The following is a 16,027-nucleotide window of genomic DNA, read 5'->3' as shown; positions in this document are numbered from 1 at the left end:
TGCTGATAAAGCTTTATCTTTGCACCCTAGGGTGAGGTTGGCAAGCTTTCCTGAGCATCTTATCTTAAATTTGATTTCAATTTCAGTTTCAACAATTTAGACTTGTTTTTTCAGGTGCACCAATTACTCTTAAAATAATCTATTCACCATGCTGGGCCAGCATTCTCATTATATTTGAGCTTCATTCTAAGTACCTGGATTTATAACAAAGGAAAACAAGAAAGCGATAGTTCGCTTCACAAAAGATTGAACAAAGACAGCTTAAAATAGAGTTCCATTAAAATGACTTCAAACATTCTGCAACAAAGAACTTTCTGCAACACACCTAAAGCACTATATTTTATTAATTCAAAGGCAATTCTTTTTAATGTTTTGGCAACTATGAAATTGGGTTGTATCTTACATTGATGTTGGCCAGGGAGCATTTGTAATGTACAGATCTTTGTCTGTATATACACAAACATAAAAAATTCCAGCATCAAAACTTGCAGAGTGATTAAGTCTGACACGGCCACCACTTTCTCCTACTGCCCTCCCCTTTTGAGAGCTCACTCCAGGTACAGGGGCCTGTATGAGGTTCTAGGTTTGGTTGTGCATCTTTGTACTGTCAATTCAGTATGCTTGGAATGCATCTTCCTCCAATATCATTATAATCATCATTCTTATTCCAGTTGTGAACCCTGAAAATTTGAGACAGGTCTCAGTTAATTTAGAAAGTTTATTTTGCCAAGGTTGAGGACACACACCCATTGCAGCCTCAGGAAGGCCTGATAACAGGTGCCCAAGGCGATTGGGGCACAGTTTGGTTTTATACATTTTAAGAAGACATGAGACATCAGTCAATATATGTAAGAAGTACATTGGTTCCATCCAGAAAGGTGGGGACGACTTGAAGCAGGAAGAGGACTTCCAGATCACTGATAGGTTGTGTTGAGTTTCTGATAAGCCTTTCCAGATCAGAATATGCATCTGTCTCAGTGAGCAGAGTGACTCTGAATAGAAATCAGGGATAGACTTGCCTTGAGGAGTTCCCAACTTGAATTTTCCCTTTAGCTTAGTGATTTTGGGGGCCCAGGATATTCTCCTTTCACACAATCTCAGCCTAAAATGTCTACTTAAACACATAACCTAAAGTAGCTGTCCAGTCTAGTCATTACATATCTGCACTCGCTCACCACTATCTGAAATTTTCCTTGCTAGTTACTGATTGATTGACTGACTGACTGATTGATTGACTGATTATCTGCGCTTCCCAGAATACAAGCTCCTGCTGAGTTATTCTGCCTGCCTTCATCACTGCTGTATTCCTAAGACCGAGAGCAATGCCTCGCACATGTTGGTGCTTCACAAACACATGTGGAAAGTAAGAATATATGTCAACTTTATTTTAATTCACATAATACATAATACGGGTGTTACCAAGACCAGTTTTGTTTTAATACTTAATTTTATTGAGCCAAAGGAAAAAAAAGGAGGAAACACAATTGAGCAGACCTGGCTGGTGTGGCAACGGTGTGTTGTGTTAGATGTCAGGGGAGAAACCCCTTGATATGGTTGGCTGTGTCCCCACCCAAATCTCATCTTGAATTGTAATCTAAATTGTAATCCCCACGTGTGGAGGGAGGGACCTGGTAGGAGGTGATTGGATCATGGGGCAGTTTCTTCCATGCTGTTCTCATGATAGTGAGTGAGTTCTCGTGAGATCTGGCTGTTTGATAAGTGTCTGGCACTTCCTCCTTCTCTGTTTCCTGCTGCCATGTAAGACTTGCCTTGCTTTCCTGTCACCTACCACCATGATTGTAAGTTTCCTGAGGCCTCTTCAGCTATGCAGAGTGTGGGTCAATTAAACCTCTTTTGTTTATAAATTACTCCGTCTCGGGTAGCATATAGCAGTGTGAAAATGGACTAATATATCCCTCACCATTTCCAGTTTTTAAGGCTCTTAATGCCAGTTTCTCTGCTCTCTCTGCTTCATGGAAAGCAAATCTGTGTCTCTTTGTTTCATGTCTCAAGAAATAATCAGAAGTGAGCAAAATTCCTGCACACACATTTATTTATGAGTACAAATGGTTTTGAATAAATAAACATACACACATTAAGGGAGCAATTTCCTAATCCCACCCAATGACTGTGGAAGAAATGGAATGATTCCGAACAGTTCTATGGACCAGACCCACTTTTGGAAACAGTTGAGTTCTATGTGCAGATCTGAGTCAATGCCTGGGTCATTGCCTTGGAAAGTACAGAGTTCTATTTCTTATCACCATATCATGGAGCCACATTCCCCCAATTTCCTCTTTTGGGACAAAGGATATCCTTATGTTTATATATAATGATCCATTAATCACTGAATAAATAAGTTTCCTTTTTTTCCAGAAGCTCTTTATTGTATGCCAATTTAAGGGAATTGTAAAAGCCACATGTTAAAATTACAAATCTTAAAAACAGACAGGAAATCAATATTTCCCCTGGTCCAGAGAATGTGGCTTCAGAAATGTACATTACCATGTCTCTTTTGAGTCCTGAGAAGCTGAGGTTAAAGAGCCTTAGGGTCACCCATCTGTGAGGAGTGGAGCTGGCAGCGAGGTCACCTGTCTCATACTTCTCTGTTCTTTCTAATTCTTTCCCAGCTGGTCCATATTTAGCCCAGATCTCATCATTTACACATCTCATTTTTAAAACTGAGGCAAAAGTACCTCTGCCATTAACCAATACCGAGTTATTCAGTATCAGGTTTTTTTTAATTTTGTTTTTTGTTTGTTTGTTTGTTTGTTTTGAGACAGGGTCTCACTCTGTCATGCAGAGTCATGATCATGGCTCACTGCAGCCTCAACCTCCCAAGCTCAGTTGATCCTCCCCACTCAGTCTCTTGAGTAGCTGGGACTTCATGCGCTCACCACCGTGCCCAGCTAACTTTTTTTTTTTTTTGTATTTTTTGTAGAGATGGGATCTTGTTATGTTGCCCAGGCTGGTCTCAAACTTCTGGGCTCAAGCAATCCTCCTGCCTCAGCTTCTCAAAGTGCTGGGATTACAGGCATCAGCCACCCTGCCTGGTCTTCTTTAGTTTCTATACTCACCAAATGCTTATTGTAAGCACCATGGTGATTTTCCTTTGTCTAGCTGGTTTACTGTTTTCACAGTATTGTCAGCTGAAATGTTGTCACTGAATCCTTAAGAATGCCACAGGCGATGAAAGAAAGAATGCAAAGTATGGCTCAGAGGGGTGGTCACCAGAAAGAAATATGGAAGACTCTGACCCTGACTCTGACCCACAGAAAGAGACCAAGACACACAATTACCAAATGCAGAGAAAAAAAAAATGAACTGGAAGAAAAAGCATCAGATAGTTCACAGCAGAAATACACAATGTTGGAAAAAATGCTGTTAGCTAAATGAAGCAAAGAGTAGGTGAGGCAGAGAGAGTGCTGTGAGTGGGTGCATTAGAGGAAAGGAGAGACGGCTGTCAGGGAGTGGGTGACAGGTGAGAGGAACATGAAGCCCAGGTGGCAGAGCAAGTTGGCAGAGGGAGCCAGGTGAGGAAGTGAGCAATTTGCAGGGGTCAGACAGGCCAGGCGTTGATGAGGCAAGTATAGGTGAGAGGCATTCAGAAACCACTGCTCAGTCGATCAGTCTTTTCTGTTGCTTCAGGATCTAGCTTCAGTATCATGTAGAGCTAGTGGGGATGAAATTAGGTAAAACCAATTCAGTCCTCATAATCGTACTCCTTATAATCAGCATCTACTTAGAGTCCAAATTGTATTGTCATAACGAATAGCATTTGTTTTCCAACATTAGTACTTTTTAATGAAGTCAGGTTAAGTCGGTAAGTAAACGGAGAGTTGTCTGTACAAATGTACTGGTTTTCCTTGAAGACAAGTATTTATGAAAGCGGGAAGAGCTTACTGACGTCATCTCTGCTTTACAAAAGCAAAATATCAGTAAAAATGGACTGTAGTGGATAATTTGATTATTTCAGTTTGGTGTAGTCAGTATGGAAATGTTTATAGTTGCCTAAAATCTATAGAAACAAATAATTTTCTCAGTAAAGACTGATCAGTTAAGAGCTTCTCTTTCTTGTGAGGAAATTACAATTCAATGTAATCAGTCAGATGAGTTTGGGAAAAGAAGAGGAAGCATTTTCCCTTTGAGAGTCAGAAAATAGTGCCACCTGCTGGTGTTCATGTAAAACTTCATTTCTTTCCTTAAAAAGAGGGCATAAGGAGTAATTTAAAAATATATCTATATTAAATGTAAACGTTTAAAAAGTAAAGCATAGAGCATATTTTAAAATCAAGTATAACTAAATAACACATGACCAAAAATCGTGGGCTATACCCACACTCTTCTTCCCCCCCTTCCCATATTCTGTTCTCCAGAGATAATCTCTTTTAACGTTTTTAACTGTGTTTTCTTATGTTTAGCTTTATACATCATTTTGGTAATAAACTTAGACTGCTGCTTTTGAACTATAAATTTTAGACATTATCTATGGATTTCTTGTTATTATAAATGACTATATTCCTTTTCCCCTACCCCCATCAAATTAAATATTCACTTTAATTTGTATTTAAAGCCAGCCAGGGTTTATATGACCACATTGTGACATTACAGAATTTATTTATTACCTTTCTTTTACTCCTTGCTTTTCCATAATTGCTTCTTTCTTTTCACTTGTGTAATTTCCTGTTAAGGTCATATTAATTTTTTCCCATTGACTCTATCATAGTCCTGTTAGTAGTTTTTCTCCAAATACATATATTTGGAGAAAAGATATTGTATCGTTGCTAGAAAAAGATATTCCATCAATGATAGAAGATGTTCTGTTATTTCCATTCTTTTCTGGAGACCACTCTTCTTCTGGAACCTTCCCTCTACCTGCTCAAGGCAGGTCCTGTTGCTCTTGTGCCAACTCACTTATCTGTCATCTTGAGATCGCTCTTCACCACCTTCCTGCAGTTCCCTCCTGAACCACGTTTTCCTCTTCTTTGAAGCATGTCCTCCCATAACTTATAAAAAAGTGAGGCATGAGATGTGAGTTTCTTTGAGTCCTTGTAAGAATGAATATGTAATTATTCCACCATTACAATTGATTGACATTTTGCTGGGCGTGCAATCACTAGTTGAAAAAAATCTCCCCAGGATTTTGAAGAAACCCTACCATTTTTTTTTTCTATTCGTGATACTATATTCAATGGCTTTCTGTTTCCTGTTGCTTCAAAAGGGATTTTTTTTTTTCTTCGTTGGATATACTTAGCACCTCTCTTCCCATGTTCTGAAATGTCGGTTTGATTTTCTTTGTGCTGGCTCTTTTCCTATTAATTCTCCTGAGCACTTGATGGGTTCTTTGATCGGAGGACTCATGCTATTCCATCCTAGAAAATGTTCTTGTATTCTTTTATTAATTTTCTCCCTACATTTCCCTTGCACTTTCTTTTCATAATTCCCATGGATGTTGTATTAGACCTCTTATATTGATCTTCTAATGTTCTCTTCTTCTAATTCCTGTTTTCCATGTTTTATCCTTTTGTTTTTTTCTCTGGGAATGTGCTATGTCTTTATCTTTTAATTCTTCTACCTTTTTTAAAACTTTGACTACCATACGTATTTTTAATTTCCAGGAGCTCTATTTATTCTCCTTGAGTTTCTATTTAGTTGCATGCTATTCATAATATGTAGATGCAATATCTTCATATGTTTATTTGAGGGTATCATAGTAGTTTTCTTAAATGTTTTCTTCTGAGTCTTGCATTCGTCAGGCTTATTAACTTTTGGATTTCACTTCAAGGTCGCTAGGCAGTGAGAGTCAGTTTCTTTGGAGAATTCCTAAATGTTTAATGTCTCAATCTTTTCTCTTGGTCATTCAGTTTCTCTAGAGACAAACCTATCAGTTTCTGACATGTCGTAGGCAGCTGTCATTTGTAGATAAGGACAGGAAAAGAGGTTTGTAAAATCTCCTCAGTGCAATATGAAAATTTTCATTTACTTCTATTATTTTGAGATTTTGCCCCACCTTTTTTCCTTACCATATCTGGTTTTTCCTTATTTGAGAGCCTTGCTAGTGACCTGTACAAAGTGTTCCTGCCCCCTGCAAGGTAGAGGTGGGTTTGGAAGGTATCTAGGATGTAACTATTCATAAACAAACTTTCAATCAGTCCTTCATTTTTGGTCAGAACCTCACCGTACCTTCTTGGTACCTGGGTGTCAAATCCTAAGGTTTTCACACGTCTATAAAACACATAAGCTAACTACTCTCTGCATGCTTATTTATAGATAAAGTAATAGCCCTTTTCGTTCATCTAAGAGAATTCCCACCACATTTCCGTCCATACCTATCTTCAATAGATCTATTTAAACCTCATGTCCATTGCTATGCACTCTTGCCCTTTTTCTTTGCTCTTGTGGGATTATATCTCTAAATCTATCTCTGTCTCCATCTCTATCTTTATCTGTAGCTCAGTCTAGTTCTATGTCCGTATCTACCTATTCTTTGCCACTTTACCGGCAGGCCAGCAATGAAGGATTTATACATATATCTACCCATCAAGTTTAACCAGAACCATTTCCTAAAACTAAATCAGATTAGTCATCACCCTGATTCAAACCTTGTAGTGGTTTTGCAGTCAATTAACCCACAGCCCTTTCCCTGCCTACCTCTCTGGCCTCATCTTTGCCACTCCCTTTAAAAAAAATCTACTACTAGCTTGAGCCCAGGAGTTTGAGACCAACTGAAGCAACATAGGGAGACCCCCATCTCTACAAAAAATAAAAAATTAGCCAGGCAGGCATGGTGATGTGCACCTATAGTCCCAGCTACTCAGAGAGCTGAGGCAGGAGGATTGATTGAGCCCAGGAGTTTGAGGCTGCTGCAGTGAACCATGATCACACCACTGCACTCCAGCATGGGCGACAGAGCAAGACCCTGTCTCAAAAAAAGAAGAAGAAAAAATAAAATCTGCTACTGGAATCTTAAAACTGGAAGTGGCCTTAAAGTTTAGCCAGTTGAGTTGTTTTTAAACTCTGCCTTGCTGGTACCCAGAGATTTCGTAGAGATGCCAGACTCACTGCTGAAAGTTGTGGGTTGTGGGGGGTTGTGGTGGGGTGGTTACGGAAGTGGACAAACAGGCATACTCTGGCGTTTTCCCTCAGTTTAGTCTGAACAGCTCCGATTTTATCAGTTTTATAAGCCAAATCTCTGCATAAAAAAGCTGCAGCTGCAGTAAAATTAAAAGCACAAAAACCATCCATCCGAAGCACTTACGTTAAACATGAGCAATCTGGAGCCCAGGGAGGTGGTAAGATGACCTCCGCATTCACGGTCAGGTGGGACAGCGCCAGGGCGCTCAGTATGTCATTTGCTCTGTGATGCTGCCCACAAAAGAATCCAGCGGATGATGTGGGCCGTCCAAGCCTGCGTTGGAACAGAAGAGGCACATTTATGTCTCGATATGTTCACATAAGAGAACTTTTATCCATCACCTGCCATGCCAGCCACTGTTCTAGAATACAGGGATGGAGCAGTGAACACCGCACACATGGTGATACACCCACCTCAGGCTCCCAAAGTGCTGGGGTGAGCACAAGGTGTGAGCCACTGCGCCAGGGCATTTTTTTTTTTTTTTTTATTTTAAGAAAAACAGGCTGGGTGTGGAGTCTCACACCTGTAATCTCAGCACTTTGGGAGGCCAAGGCAGGCAGATCACCTGACGTCAGGAGTTCAAGACCAGCCTGGCCAACGTGGCGAAACCCCATGTCTACTAAAACAACAAAAATTAGCCGGATGCGGTGGCACACGCCTATAGAATTAATAATGGTGTAGGGCTTATCAATGGACCAAACCTGGCCCACTACTGCTTTTTGTAAATAAAGTTCTAATGGAACACAGCCTTGCTCATTTATTTATGGATTGTCTATGACTGCTTTTGCAACTATAAGTCATTGCATCAAAAATTGAAATTTAGGCCAGTTGTGGTGGTCCATACCAGTAATCCCAGCACTTTGGGAGGCTGAGGCAGGCAGTGGATGGCTTAAACTCAGGAGCTTGAGAAACTGGGCCAAATTGTGAAACCCCATCTGTACCTAAAATAAAAAGTAAAATAATAAAAATAATTAACCAGGTGTGGTACCCTGCACCTGTGGTCCCAGCCACTCAGGAGGCTGAGGTGGGAGGATCTCTCGAGCCCAGGAAGCAGAGGTTGCAGTGAGCCAGGATTGTGCCCCTATACTCTAGCCTGGGTGGCAGAGGGAGACCCCGTCTCAAAAAGCAAACAAACAAAAAACCAAAACACCATACATGCTGAAATTTAGACCCTCAAAGCCTAAAATATCTGATTATTTACAGGAGAAGTTTGTTACATGCACAACCTGAATGTATTCCACGAAACAAATGGTGAATGGAAGAAGACGACTCTCGTAAAATTCAGAAATAGTTACGACTAATCTATGATGTTAGCAGTCAGAATAATGAATACTTTTGGAGTAAGATAGTGATACTGCAGGGTGTGCCGAGGGTTTCTGAGGAGCTGAGACTATTCCATTTTTTACGTGAATGCTGGTTACACAGTTGGGTTAAATTTGGGACTTTGTTGGGTCATACATTGCATAAGATTTGTCCAGTTTCAGTATTATGTTTTAAGTTTACTTTTAAAACTCATTTGTTAAGGTAAGGCATAAAATCTCTTCTGCAGTATGAAACATGGAAGGAGAGAAATTGCATTGAAGGATGAATTAAATATCAGGAATGTAGGTTTCCCAGAAGTATTTACTCTTGCTTATAGGATTTCTTTCTTTTATGTTTTCTTTCTTTCTTTCTTTCTTTCTTTCTTTCTTTCTTTCTTTCTTTCTTTCTTTCTTTCTTTCTTTCTTTCTTTCTTTCTCTCTCTCTCTTTCTTTCTTTCTCTCTCTCTCTCTTGCTTACTTTCTTCCTTGCTTTCTTTCCTTCCTACCTTTCTTTCCTCTTCCCTCCCTCCCTTTTTCTTTCTTTCCTTCTTTTCTTTTCTTCCTTCCTCTTTCCTTTCTTCACTTTTTTCCCTCCTTCTTTCCTCCCTCCCTCCCTCCCTTCCTTATCCCTTTCTTTCTTTATTGTCCTTTCTTTCTTTTCTTCCTTCTTTCTTTCTCTCTTTCTTCCTCCTTCCTTCTTCTCTTTCTTTCCTTCCTTCCCTCCCTCCTTCCTTCTCTCCCTCCCTTCCTTCCTTCTCTCTCTCTTTCCCTCCCTCCCCCCCTCTCTCTCTCTTTCTGTCTTTCTCTGTTTCTCTCTTTCCCTCTCTCCCTCCCTCCCTCCCTTCCTTCCTTCCTTCCTTCCTTCCTTCCTCCCTTCCTCCCTTCCTTCCTTCCCTCCTTCCTTCCCTTTCTTGTATTTGAGGTACTAGGCATATAAATCTATTATGAGAAAGAAAAAAGTAAACATTTCAGAAAGCTCAATAATTCTTTGAGGCTATTTAAATAACATATAATAAATTAACAACCCAAGGCACATGTATTGTAATATAAAGAGTATTGCAACTTCTAAAGCTCTCTGAAGTTACTTTTATGGAAAATCTCAGCACATCTATTAAAATGTAATCTTTCTTTCATGCAGAACAGTGAGTTCATGAGCTGCCAAGCAAGCTTTTATGTGTTTCTGCAAATGGATTTGGTATACTCTGGGAGGTTAAATTTATATCAAAGTAGGGATTAGATGTTTCCTGAGGTTATAGTATTAGGGAAGTGGTTTAACTCCTTAGGTAAGCTTGGTAAATGATTTCCCTAAATCATTAGCAAAAAGAAGAAAACATTCATGCTTTCAATTTTTTGCTCCCCTTGCTTCCATTCAGTCTTCTAATCTCTTTTCTTTAAAGTGCTTTTCTTCTTTTTATTAAATTTTCTTCTGAGACTACCACTTAACTGTTTCACAGTTTTCACAGTGTGATTTCATTTGTGCATATAAGACTTTCTTTTTTCTTTTTTAAGCAAAAGGGTCTTGCTCTGTTGCCCAGGCTGGAGTACAGTGGTTCAATCACAGCTCACTGCGGCCCCTACTTCCTGGGCTCAAGCAATCCTCCTGCTTCAGCCTCCTGAATAACTGGGGCTACAGGCATGCACCACCATGCCTGGCTAATTTTTTAATTTTTATTTTTGCAGAGATAGGGTCTCACTATGTTGTCCAGGCTGGTCTTAAACTACTGGGCTCAAGTGATCCTCCTGCCTTGGCCTCCCTCAGTGCTGGTTTTATAGGCATGAGCCACTGCACCTGGCCAGAAAATGAAAATATTTTTCATGTTACATTAGCATGTATTTCGGGAATTCTAATTTAATCACTCATTCAAGGAGGAAGAGACCAAAGCTTGGGAAATGCCAGTCAGAAGCATAAGGCTGCTACTTGGCCTTGGGAAGAAGTTAGGTAACTCACCATAATCACCCATCCAGCCTTCTATTGCTACTGTTTGGCTGAGCCAAGGACATAGCTCCTGTCTTCAGAGGTGTCCTAGCATAAGCTGGATGACCACTAGGGGCAATGTCATAGACCAATGGACAGTCCAATAGAACTATAATGTCAACCACAAACGAGCCACATATGTAACTTTGCATTTTCTAGAAGCCACATTAAAAACAGAGAAATAAATAGGTAAACTTAATTTTAATAATATGTTTTAACTCAACATATCTAAAATGTTATTTCAGTCTATAATGAACATAAAATAATTGAGATCATTTGTATCATTTTCTCCATAGTGAGACTATGAAAGCTGATGTATATTTTAGACTTGGCTCACATCTTATCTTTGACTAGACTCACTTCAAGTGCTCAGTAGTCACTTCTGGCTAGCAGATGCTGTGTTGGACAGCACAGCTGTAGATTTCAACACCGGGAGAAAAAGTGAGACCCACCACAGGACTTATAAAATCCCTTCCAGACAAGATTATCTAATCCTATCTACTTTGAATATGGGGCTATTGTTTTTGTGGTTCTAATTGTATTTTGTTAAGAGAACAAAGTCTTTATTTCCTTGGTCATACGGACTGTCATTGTTCATTTTGTGTTACTGTCACAGAATACTACAGAGCGTGTACTTTATAAAGAAAATAAATTTATTTTCTTTCTCATACTGGAAGCTGAAAGGCCAATATCAAGGTGCAGGCATCTGGCAAGGAACTTCTTGCTGTGTCTTCCCATGGCAGAAGGTGGAATGGCCAGAGAGCCTAAGAGAGTTAAAAAGCAAGAGAGGGTTGAACTCACTTTGATAACAAACCCACTTCTGTGGTAACGACATTAATCTATTCATAAAGGCTCTGCCCTCTGCCCTCATGGCCTAATCACCTCTTAAAATTCCCACCTCTCAACGCTGTTGCACTGGTGACAGTTAAGTTTTCAACACATAAACTTTGGGGAACACATTCAAAACATAGCGTTCCACCCCTAGCCCCACACATTTGTCCTTCTCACATGCAAAATGCATTCATTCTATCCCAGTAGCCCCCCAAAGTCTTAACTCATTCCAACATCGATTTAAAAGCCCAAAGTCCAAAGTTTCATCTAGCTCAGATATGGGTGAGACTTAAGGCACCATTCATCCCAAGGCAAATTCCCTCTAGCATTGAGCCTGGTACATCAAAATAATGAGTTATCTCTACTGTAAAATGCAGTGGTGAGATAGGTGTAGGATAGACATTCCCATTTCATAAGGGAAGAATAGGTGAGAAGAAAGGGGTAACTGGCCCCAAGTAAATATGAAAATACGAAAGAGAAAACAAGTCTTGAAGCTCCAGAAGAGTCTGCTTTGACTCCATGTGCCATGTTCTGGGCACACTGGAATAGAGGTTGGACCCGTAAGGCCCATACTACCCAGCAGCGCTGGCAGATTGGAGTCTCTTGCTGTGCCTGCAGTTCTCCAAGGCAGTTCTGGGGTTGTGGGAGTGGTCTCACTCCCATGGCTCTACAGGGATTGTCCTGTGGGACTGTCTGTGGGGGCTCTGACCCCACAGTTGCACTGGGCATTGCCCTCATAGGGGCTTTCTGTGGTGACTCTGACCCTATGACAAGTCTTACCCTGGGTCCCCAGGCTGTCTGTGGCATCCTTTGAAATGTAGGCACAGGAAACCATGCCCCCAAGGCTCTTGCATTCTGCACGCCTGCAGAATTAGCACCATGTGGACACTGCCAAGATTTATGACTCGTACCTTCCAGAGTGACAGGTTGAGCTACATTGGAATCTACTTGAGTCACAGCCAGGGTGGCTGAGGAGCACTGCACGGGAATGTGGAAGCAAAGCTCCAAGGTGGCTCTGGGCAGTGAACTCACAGAGGGTACCCTGGTCTGTCCCCCAAAATCATTCTACCCTCCTAGAGCTCTGGGCCTGTGATGGCAGGGGCAGCCCTGAAAGTCTTTGAAATGCCTTTGGAGTCATCCTCCCATTGTCTTGATGATCCCTTCTATCCATCTGAATCTCCTTCGCACCCCCTTGGTTTGCTCTCCTGAGCACACATTTTCATTCTTTACGTGGCCAGGCTGAAAACTCCGTTCTGCTGCCCTTTTAATTATAAAATCCATCTTTAAGTTATTTCTTTCCTCTTCTGTCTTACTGTATGAGGTTAAAAGTAGCAATGCATCCCATCCCCTTGGGAATGTTACCTCATACCTGATCAGGCCACTGACCTAAACTACTGGGCTTCCAATTACGTATACACTTATGAGTGAGACAGACACTTTGAGAGACGAGGTTGTGGCAGGTTTCACTCTGTCAGCCACTTCTCTGAATGGCAAGAGCTCAGGCTGTGATGGGCCTTGGAGCTTTGAAACATCCCTCCTTCCCCTTCCCACCATCACATTGCTACTACCCTCTAGCATCAAGGAACCTTATGGCCTTCACGGATTTCCCCCACTGTCTTGGTCAATCTACCTTCTCTGGAGAATCGCTCCTATGAAAGTACATCTCAAAATTTTATAATTAGGCTTTACTTTTCTCAGAGCCCTACTTCCATCCTAACTGAGCAATTGGGAACCCACTCACTATGTGGTTAGCATGCCTGGTCTATCAAGTGTATTCTCTGGGAAATCTGTTTGCTATTTTCCCCATCTTTAACCATTGTGAACCAAAAGAGAAAAAAAGTCATATGTCAGTAAACCATGTGATTCCTGAAATTGTGCTTTGATGTCTACTTATTTTAATCTTGTAGAATACAATTCTACTGCCTTTATAATCAGATTATAAAATAACAGATATTACCAAAAATGACAGATGTTACTGAGAAATAAAGGTTGAAATGACAAATTTTATGGGATGTATATTTGAATACATTTTTTAAAAAATTTATGATAAAAATTTTTAAATTTTATCCCCGTGAAATCTGCTCTCTTAACCATTTCTAAGTGTGCAGTTCAGTGGTGTTGAGTATATTCATATTGCTATGCAACCCATCTCCAGAACTCCTCATCTTGAAAAACTGAAAATTTATACACATTGAACTAACAGTTTCCCATTCCCCTCCTTACCTGCCCCACCCAGCCAGCCCCTGGCAACCACCATTCTACTTTCTGTTTCTAGTAATTTGGTGATTCTAGATGCCTCATGTGAGTGGAATTGTACAGTGTTTGTGTTTCTGTGACTTATTTTACCCAAAGTAATGTTTTAAAGGTTTATCCATGTCATAGCATATGTCAGAATTTCCTTCATTTTTAAGGGTATTTTACCACAAATTAAAGTTAGGGGGTGGGGCAGAAGGACTGGATAGCATGGGAAAACCAGTGAATCAGTCATTCCATCTTAATGGCTTATAATAGAAACTTATTAAGCCATATGAAGTGGAAGAAAAATAGTATCCCATCTTTTCTACTTAGCTCTTAGCTAATGGATCCCTGTAGAAAAAGATAGATTAACAAGAGAAAAATAAACAAGCTTATTAAAATGTATATATCATATTCACATGAGAGATACTCAGAAAATGAGTAATTATCAAACAGGTGGCTTAGAACTCCAGCTTATATAGCAACTTCAACAACGAACAACGAATGTTTTAGAATTGTGACAAGACAAAGGAAAGGGACTTTGAGCCTCTAGGGGCAACTAAATGGTAGATAAAGGTGAATTAGTAAAGCTCGCTATGTAAATTTCACTGGGTGGTCTCCAGGCTGATAAGGATCTAAAGGTGTCTCTGGTACTTAACCTTTGGGAAGGAGGGATACCCTTGTAAATTTATATCCTGCTTTTAGACAGATAGAAGGAGGGCAGAGAGTTTTTCCCGTGTCTGTTTCTTCTCAGTGCCTTCAACTCAAAATAATCTTTATGCTAAAAAGTTATATTTTGAAGCAGTATATTCTGGTCTTTTACACATAAAAAGGAATAGAACACTGATACATACAAAATATGGGTGAGCCGCAAAAACATTCTGTTAAGTGAAAGAAGCCAAACATAAAAGGCCACATGCTGTATGATTCCGTTTATATAAAATATTCAGAATAAGCAAGTCCTGAAGACAGCAGATTGGTGATTACCAAGGTATGGGGCAGGGGTGAAATGGGAAGTGCCTGCTTAATGGATATGGGGACTGTTTAATGGTATAAGGGTTTCTTTTTGAGGTGATGAAAGTGCCCTGGGATTAGATTGTGGTGATAGTTGCACAACTTTGTGAATAGACTTAAAAAATCACTGAAGTGTACACTTTTTAAAGGATGAATTTTTATGGTATGCAGATTATATGCTAATTTTAAAAATGGTGTGATGGAAAAAATAGGGACATAAAGGAGACAGAGAAAGAGTTGACATAGGGCATGGTTAGGATTCTGATTGCTTCGTTTGCTTTCCCTACTACTAACAGATACAGGCAGGAGGCAGACAAATTCCTAGGCAGATAAAGGTCCTCAGTGAAACCCAACCTTCAAGCTAAAAGACAGCATGATGCCTGAAAACCGGGCTGCCAGTTCCAGGTAGAGTCCACAACCCCGAGTGAGACTGTCCTTGGTGCCTTTTAGCCAATCAAATGGTGCTTTTTTCTTTTATTATTTTTTATTTTATTTTATTTTTTAAATTATACTTTAAGTTCTAGGGTACATGTGCACAACATGCAGGTTTGTTACGTATGTATACATATGCCATGTTGGTGTGCTGCACCCATTAACTCGTCATTTACATTAGTTGTGTCTCCTAATGCTATCCCTCCCCACTCCCCTAAGCCCCCGAAAGCCTTCGACAGGCCCCGGTGTGTGATGTTCTCCTTCCTTTGTCCAAGTGTTCTCATTGTTCAATTCCCACCTGTGAGTGAGAACATGTAGTGTTTGCTTTTCTGTCCTTGTGATAGTTTGCTCAGAATGATAGTTTCCAGCTTCATCCATGTCCCTACAAAGGACAGGAACTCATCCTTTTTTATGGCTGCATGGTATTCCATGGTGTATATGTGCCACATTTTCTTAATCCAGTCTATCATTGATGGACATTTCAGTTGGTTCCAGGTCTTTGCTATTGTGAATAATGCCACAATAAACATACGTGTGCATGTGTCTTTATAGTAGCATGATTTATAATCCTTTGGGTATATCCCCAGTAATGGGATAGCTGGGTCAAATGGTATTTCTAGTTTTAGATCCTTGAGGAATCGCTACATTGTGTTCCACAATGGTTGAACTAGTTTACAGTCCCACCAACAGCGTAAAAGCATTCCTATTTCTCCACATCCTCTCCAGCACCTGTTGTTTCCTGACTTTTTGATGATCGTCATTCTAACTGGTGTGAGATGGTATCTCATTGTGGTTTTGATTTGCATTTCTCTGATGGCGAGTGATGATGAGCATTTTTTCATGTGTCTGTTGGCTGCATAAATGTCTTCTTTTGAGAAGTGTCTGTTCATATCCTTCGCCCACTTTGTAATGGGGTTGTTTGATTTTTTCTTGTAAATTTCTTTAAGTTCTTTGTAGATTCTGGATATTAACCCTTTGTCAGATGGGTAGGTTACAAAAATTTTCTCCCCAAATGGTGCTTTTTTCAGGTCTGCCTATGGACCAATCAGTATGCACTCCCCGATTCTGAGCCCATAAAACCCTCAGAGTCAGCCACACACTGGG

This window comes from Piliocolobus tephrosceles, chromosome 7, assembly GCF_002776525.5.
Source record: "Piliocolobus tephrosceles isolate RC106 chromosome 7, ASM277652v3, whole genome shotgun sequence".
Taxonomy (NCBI): Eukaryota; Metazoa; Chordata; class Mammalia; order Primates; family Cercopithecidae; genus Piliocolobus; species Piliocolobus tephrosceles.
The sequence above is the reverse complement of the archived record's forward strand: the minus strand, read 5'-3'. Positions refer to the sequence as shown.